Source organism: Stigmatopora nigra, unplaced genomic scaffold (assembly GCF_051989575.1).
Source record: "Stigmatopora nigra isolate UIUO_SnigA unplaced genomic scaffold, RoL_Snig_1.1 HiC_scaffold_42, whole genome shotgun sequence".
Classification (NCBI taxonomy): Eukaryota; Metazoa; Chordata; class Actinopteri; order Syngnathiformes; family Syngnathidae; genus Stigmatopora; species Stigmatopora nigra.
The window spans coordinates 115,001-123,041 of record NW_027551621.1 but is presented as its reverse complement, the minus strand read 5'-3'; positions in this window follow the sequence as shown (position 1 = coordinate 123,041).

Here is an 8,041-nt window from a genome sequence, read left to right as displayed (position 1 = left end):
CCTTCTCACGAAGTGCCCCGGTCCTAGGTGGTTCGGTTGAATTTATATGAATTTTTCAAAGTGAAAAACTTTGAAAAAAAATGGGCGAAAAAATGGCTATGTCTTTCAGCGGGGGCTGAGAGAAAAAGTGTCCGAAGGAGCGCTGCCTTCGGATACAAACGGGCAAATGTCCCGGTGAAAATCCTGGTTCTCAAAAATTTTCTAAGTCCGAAAATTTTTCTAAGTCCAAAAATTTTTCTAAGTCCAAAAATTTTTCTAAGTCCAACTTTTGGACTTAGAAAATTTTCGGAGCTCCGGAGCTCCGGAGCTCCAGAGCTCCAGAGGGCCGGAGCTCCGGAGCTCCGGAGCTCCGGAGCTCCAGAGAACCGGAGCTCCGGAGCTCCGGAGCTCCGGAGCGCCAGAGGACCGGAGCTCCGGAGCTCCGGAGCTCCAGAGCTCCAGAGAACCGGAGCTCCGGAGCTCCAGAGGACCGGAGCTCCGGAGCTCCGGAGCTCCAGAGGACCGGAGCTCCAGAGGACCGGAGCTCCGGAGCCCCAGAGCTCCAGAGCCCCAGAGCTCCGGAGCTCCGGAGCTCCAGAGGACCGGAGCTCCGGAGCTCCAGAGCTCCAGAGAACCGGAGCTCCGGAGCCCCAGAGCTCCGGAGCCCCAGAGCTCCGGAGCTCCGGAGCTCCAGAGGACCGGAGCTCCGGAGCTCCGGAGCTTTCCTGGTTCTCAAAAATTTTTCTAAGTCCAACTTTTGGACTTAGAAAATTTTCGGAGCTCCGGAGCTCCGGAGCTCCAGAGGACCGGAGCTCCGGAGCTCCAGAGGACCGGAGCTCCAGAGCTCCGGAGAACCGGAGCTCCGGAGCTCCGGAGCTCCAGAGGACCGGAGCTCCGGAGCCCCGGAGCTTTCCTGGTTCTCAAAAATTTTTCTAAGTCCAAAAATTTTTCTAAGTCCAACTTTTGGACTTAGAAAATTTTCGGAGCTCCGGAGCTCCAGAGCTCCAGAGGGCCGGAGCTCCGGAGCTCCAGAGGACCGGAGCTCCAGAGGACCGGAGCTCCGGAGCTCCAGAGGACCGGAGCTCCAGAGCTCCAGAGGACCGGAGCTCCGGAGCTCCGGAGCTCCGGAGCTTTCCTGGTTCTCAAAAATTTTTCTAAGTCCAAAAATTTTTCTAAGTCCAACTTTTGGACTTAGAAAATTTTCGGAGCTCCAGAGGACCGGAGCTCCAGAGGACCGGAGCTCCGGAGCTCCGGAGCTCCGGACAACCAGTAGAACCGGAGCTCCGGAGCTCCAGAGAACCGGAGCTCCGGAGCTCCAGGGGACCGGAGCTCCGGAGCTCCGGAGCTCCAGAGGACCGGAGCTCCGGAGCTCCGGAGCTCCAGAGAACCGGAGCCCCGGAGCTCCGGAGCTCCGGAGCTCCGGAGCTCCAGAGAACCGGAGCCCCGGAGCCCCGGAGCTCCAGAGGACCGGAGCTCCGGAGCTCCGGAGCTCCAGAGCCCCGGAGCCCCGGAGCCCCGGAGCTTTCCTGGTTCTCAAAAATTTTCTAAGTCCAAAAAATTTTCTAAGTCCAACTTTTGGACTTAGAAAATTTTCGGAGCTCCGGAGCTCCAGAGGACCGGAGCTCCGGAGCTCCAGAGGACCGGAGCTCCGGAGCCCCGGAGCTCCAGAGGACCGGAGCTCCGGAGCTCCGGAGCTCCAGAGCCCCGGAGCCCCGGAGCCCCGGAGCTTTCCTGGTTCTCAAAAATTTTCTAAGTCCAAAAAATTTTCTAAGTCCAACTTTTGGACTTAGAAAATTTTCGGAGCTCCGGAGCTCCAGAGGACCGGAGCTCCGGAGCTCCAGAGGACCGGAGCTCCGGAGCTCCAGAGGACCGGAGCTCCGGAGCCCCGGAGCCCCGGAGCCCCGGAGCTCCAGAGGACCGGAGCTCCGGAGCTCCAGAGAACCGGAGCCCCGGAGCCCCGGAGCTCCAGAGGACCGGAGCTCCGGAGCTCCGGAGCTCCAGAGGACCGGAGCTCCGGAGCTCCTGAGAACCGGAGCCCCGGAGCCCCGGAGCCCCGGAGCTCCAGAGCTCCGGAGCTCCAGAGGACCGGAGCTCCGGAGCTCCGGAGCCCCGGAGCCCCGGAGCCCCGGAGCTCCGGAGCTTTCCTGGTTCTCAAAAATTTTCTAAGTCCAAAAAATTTTCTAAGTCCAACTTTTGGACTTAGAAAATTTTTTGGACTTAGAAAATTTTTCAACTTTTTCGACAAAAAGCTCCATAACTCGAAAAATATATGGAGCTCGGAGCTGCAATTTTAACCATATTCCAGGGAAGCTCCATAGAACCGGTACATTGAAGGAGAAAAGGATCGAAAGACATGACCCATATAAATCACCCACTCCTGCAATTTCCGGTGGTCTGCAAAAAGCCTTCGGCAAGTATATAGGGAGAGGAAAAATTTGAATGTGAGCTCCAGGCGTCGGGCCGAGCCTGTCCTCTGCCGGTATGGGATCCAAAAGGCTCACATTCGGGCATCCTTCTCACGAAGTGCCCCGGTCCTAGGTGGTTCGGTTGAATTTTAATGAATTTTTCAAAGTGAAAATCTTTGGAAAAAAAAAGGGCGAAAAAATGGCTATGTCTTTCAGCGGGGGCTGAGAGAAAAAGTGTCCGAAGGAGCGCTGCCTTCGGATACAAACGGGCAAATGTCCCGGTGAAAATCCTGGTTCTCAAAAATTTTCTAAGTCCGAAAATTTTTCTAAGTCCAAAAATTTTTCTAAGTCCAACTTTTGGACTTAGAATTTTTTTGGAAGGCCGGAGCTCCAGAGATCCAGTGGGCCGGAGGACCGGAGCTCCGGAGGGCCGGAGGACCGGAGCTCCATAGAACCAGAGATCCAAGAGGACCGGAGCTCCGGAGGGCAAGAGCTCCAGAGATCCATGAGGGCCGGAGCTCCGGAGTACCGGAGCTCCAGAGATCCATGAGGGCCGGAGCTCCGGAGTACCGGAGCTCCAGAGATCCAGAGGGCCGGAGCTCCGGAGTACCGGAGCTCCAGAGATCCAGAGGGCCGGAGGACCGGAGCTCCATAGAGCCAGGAGGGCTGGAGCTCCAGAGAACCAGGAAAGCTGGAGCTCCAGAGAACCACGAGGGCCGGAGCTCCAGGGAGCCAGACAATTTCCTGGTTCTCAAAAATTTTCTAAGTCCGAAAATTTTTCTAAGTCCAAAAAAAATTCTAAGTCCAAAAATCTTGGAAAAAACGACTATGTCTTTCAGCGGGGGCTGAGAGAAAAAGTATCCGAAGGAGCGCTGCCTTCGGATACAAACGGGACAATGTCCCGGTGAAAAATCCTGGTTCTTCGAAAAATGTCTGAAAAAATGACTATGTCCAACAGCGGTGTGTCAATGGAAAAGTGTCCGAAGAAGCGAGGTCTTCGGATACAAACGGGCAGATGTCCCGGTGAAAAGCTCTGGTTCTCAAAAATTTTCTAAGTCCGAAAATTTTTCTAAGTCCAAAAAAAATTCTAAGTCCAAAAATCTTGGAAAAAACGACTATGTCTTTCAGCGGGGGCTGAGAGAAAAAGTATCCGAAGGAGCGCTGCCTTCGGATACAAATGGGACAATGTCCCGGTGAAAATCCTGGTTCTCAAAAATGTCTGAAAAAATGACTATGTCCAACAGCGGTGTGTCACAGGAAAAGTGTCCGAAGGAGCGCTGCCTTCGGATACAAACGGGCAGATGTCCCGGTGAAAAGCTGTGGTTCTCAAAAATTTTCTAAGTCCAAAAAATTTTCTAAGTCCAAAAAAAATTCTAAGTCCAAAAATCTTGGAAAAAACGACTATGTCTTTCAGCGGGGGCTGAGAGAAAAAGTGTCCGAAGGAGCGCTGCCTTCGGATACAAACGGGACAATGTCCCGGTGAAAAATCCTGGTTCTCAAAAATGTCTGAAAAAATGACTATGTCCAACAGCGGTGTGTCAAAGGAAAAGTGTCCGAAGAAGCGAGGTCTTCGGACACAAACGGGCAGATGTCCCGGTGAAAAGCTCTGGTTCTCAAAAATTTTCTAAGTCCAAAAAATTTTCTAAGTCCAAAAAAAATTCTAAGTCCAAAAATCTTGGAAAAAACGACTATGTCTTTCAGCGGGGGCTGAGAGAAAAAGTATCCGAAGGAGCGCTGCCTTCGGATACAAATGGGACAATGTCCCGGTGAAAATCCTGGTTCTCAAAAATGTCTGAAAAAACGACTATGTCCAACAGCGGTGTGTCACAGGAAAAGTGTCCGAAGGAGCGCTGCCTTCGGATACAAACGGGCAGATGTCCCGGTGAAAAGCTCTGGTTCTCAAAAATTTTCTAAGTCCAAAAAATTTTCTAAGTCCAAAAAAAATTCTAAGTCCAAAAATCTTGGAAAAAACGACTATGTCTTTCAGCGGGGGCTGAGAGAAAAAGTATCCGAAGGAGCGCTGCCTTCGGATACAAATGGGACAATGTCCCGGTGAAAATCCTGGTTCTCAAAAATGTCTGAAAAATGACTATGTCCAACAGCGGTGTGTCACAGGAAAAGTGTCCGAAGGAGCGCTGCCTTCGGATACAAACGGGCAGATGTCCCGGTGAAAAGCTCTGGTTCTCAAAAATTTTCTAAGTCAAAAAAAAATTCTAAGTCCAAAAATCTTGGAAAAAACGACTATGTCTTTCAGCGGGGGCTGAGAGAAAAAGTATCCGAAGGAGCGCTGCCTTCGGATACAAATGGGACAATGTCCCGGTGAAAAGCTCTGGTTCTCAAAAATTTTCTAAGTCCAAAAAAAATTCTAAGTCCAAAAATCTTGGAAAAATGACTATGTCTTTCAGCGGGGGCTGAGAGGAAAAGTGTCCGACCATGCACTATCTTCGGATAGAAATGGGACAATGTCCCGGTGAAAATCCTGGTTCTCAAAAATGTCTGAAAAAATGACTATGTCCAACAGCGGTGTGTCACAGGAAAAGTGTCCGAAGGAGCGCTGCCTTCGGATACAAACTGGCAAAAGTCCCGGTGAAAAGCCCTGGTTCTCAAAAATTTTCTAAGTCCAAAAAAAATTCTAAGTCCAAAAAAACGGACTCTGTCATTTTTTTGGAAAAAGTGTGAAAAAATGACTATGTCCGACAGGACTCTGTCATTTTTTTGAGAAAAAGTCCGAAAAAATGACTATGTCCAACGGGACTTAGTCGTTTTTTTGAGCTTCTCAAAAATTTTCTAAGTCCAAAAAATTTTCTAAGTCCGAAAAAGTGTGAAAAAATGACTATGTCCGACAGGACTTAGTCGTTTTTTCAGAAAATTTCTGAAAAAACGACTAAGTCCTGTCGGACATAGTCGTTTTTTCGATTTTTTAGGTCTACCAGGGCTTCTCATTTGGGTCTACCAAGGCATCTGATTTGGGTCTACCAATACCCCTAGGATATGATTTGCCTACTCCCGCAATTTCCGGTGGTCTGCAAAAAGCCTTCGGCAAGATTATAGGGAGAGGAAAATTTTGAATGTGAGCTCCAGGCCTAAGACCGACCCCTCTCTCCCTAGTAGGCCGACGGAAGGAGCTCACATTCGGGCACAGTACTTTTGCAATGCCCCTTGTCCCCCTGGTTCTCCCGAATTGAAGCGAATTTTTTCTAAGTGTGGCTGGACTTAGAAAAATTTTCGGGAGTGAAAAGAACCAGAGAGACCGTCCTGAGGGACTGAAACAGGCCGAAAAAGGTGTCACACTCGGCTTGGCAATATGAAAAAGGCCCTTCCAAAATCCTGGAGGTTTGGGCCTGACCTCCAGAGCTCCAGAGCTCCAGAGCTCCAGAGCTCCAGAGCTCCAGAGCTCCAGAGCTCCAGAGATCCAGAGGGCCGGAGGACCGGAGCTCCATAGATCCAGGAGTGTCCGGGAGCTCCAGAGCTCCAGAGATCCACACACGAACGAGACTCAGGGTGTCCATGACTTATGCCTGGTGGTATGGACATCCAAAAATCTTCCACGGAAGTTGGAAGAACCAGGCGAGGGCAGACCGTCGTGAGTGTTCTTGGCAAAGTCCTGGAGCCAGAACATATAAAACTCTTCTACGGAAGAACCAGGCAAAAGATCCAGAGGGCCGGAGGACCGAAGCTCCAGAGCTCCAGAGATCCACACTAGAGAGAATTCGTGGGTGTCCATGACTTATGCCTGGTGGTATGGACATCCAAAAATCTTCCACGGAAGTTGGAAGAACCAGGCGAGGGCAGACCGTCGTGAGTGTTCTTGGCAAAGACCTGGAGCCAGAACATAGAAAACTCTTCTACGGAAGAACCAGGCAAAAGATCCAGAGGGCCGGAGGACCGAAGCTCCAGAGCTCCAGAGATCCACACACGAACGAGATTCAGGGTGTCCATGACTTATGCCTGGTGGTATGGACATCCATAAATCTTCCACGGAAGTTGGAAGAACCAGGCGAGGGCAGACCGTCGTGAGTGTTCTTGGCAAAGACCTGGAGCCAGAACATAGAAAACTCTTCTACGGAAGAACCAGGCAAAAGATCCAGAGGGCCGGAGGACCGCAGCTCCAGAGCTCCAGAGATCCACACATGAACGAGACTCAGGGTGTCCATGACTTATGCCTGGTGGTATGGACATCCAAAAATCTTCCACGGAAGTTGGAAGAACCAGGCGAGGGCAGACCGTCGTGAGTGTTCTTGGCAAAGACCTGGAGCCAGAACATAGAAAACTCTTCTACGGAAGAACCAGGCAAAAGATCCAGAGGGCCGGAGGACCGAAGCTCCAGAGCTCCAGAGATCCACACTAGAGAGAATTCGTGGGTGTCCATGACATATGCCTGGTGGTATGGACATCCAAAAATCTTCCACGAAAGTTGGAAGAACCGGGCCAGTGGCAAAAAGTCGTGAGTGTACGTGCAAAAGTCCTGGAGCATGTACATATAAAACTCTTCTACGGAAGAACCAGGCGCCGGAGACCGTCGTGAGTGTTCTTGGCAAAGACCTGGAGCCAGAACATAGAAAACTCTTCTACGGAAGAACCAGGCAAAAGATCCAGAGGGCCGGAGGACCGAAGCTCCAGAGCTCCAGAGATCCACACCAGAGAGAATTCGTGGATGTCCATGACATATGCCTGGTGGTATGGACATCCAAAAATCTTCCACAAAAGTTGGAAGAACCGGGCCAGTGGCAAAAAGTCGTGAGTGTACGTGCAAAAGTCCTGGAGCATGTACATATAAAACTCTTCTACGGAAGAACCAGGCGCCGGAGACCGTCGTGAGTGTTCTTGGCAAAGACCTGGAGCCAGAACATAGAAAACTCTTCTACGGAAGAACCAGGCAAAAGATCCAGAGGGCCGGAGGACCGAAGCTCCAGAGCTCCAGAGATCCACACCAGAGAGAATTCGTGGATGTCCATGACATATGCCTGGTGGTATGGACATCCAAAAATCTTCCACAAAAGTTGGAAGAACCGGGCCAGTGGCAAAAAGTCGTGAGTGTACGTGCAAAAGTCCTGGAGCATGTACATATAAAACTCTTCTACGGAAGAACCAGGCGCCGGAGACCGTCGTGAGTGTTCTTGGCAAAGACCTGGAGCCAGAACATAGAAAACTCTTCTACGGAAGAACCAGGCATTTCCATACCAAAGTCCCGGCGGTATGGTCATATCTCTTCCATGCAAGTTGGAAGAACCGGGCAAAGGGGCGGACATGCAACCGAAAAATCATTTTAATCAAGAACCGGTACATGGAAAGAGAAAGAGGACTGAAGACACGAACACAGGTCTGTGAGCTAGGGGGTCGGCACCAGCCCAAAAATGGTGTCTGCGTCCATGCCAAAGACAGGGCGGTATGGACGTAGAAAAACCATGTACCGGAGATACCTTTATGACAAAGGACGGTGCATGGAAAGAGAAAAATGAGGAGCGAAGACACAAACTGTGAGCTAGGGGGTCGGCACCAGCCTAAAAATGGTGTGTACATGCAAAAGTCCTGGAGCATGTACATATAAAACTCTTCTACGGAAGAACCAGGCGCCGCAGACCGTCGTGAGTGTTCTTGGCAAAGTCCTGGAGCCAGAACATAGAAAACTCTTCTACGGAAGAACCAGGCATTTCCAT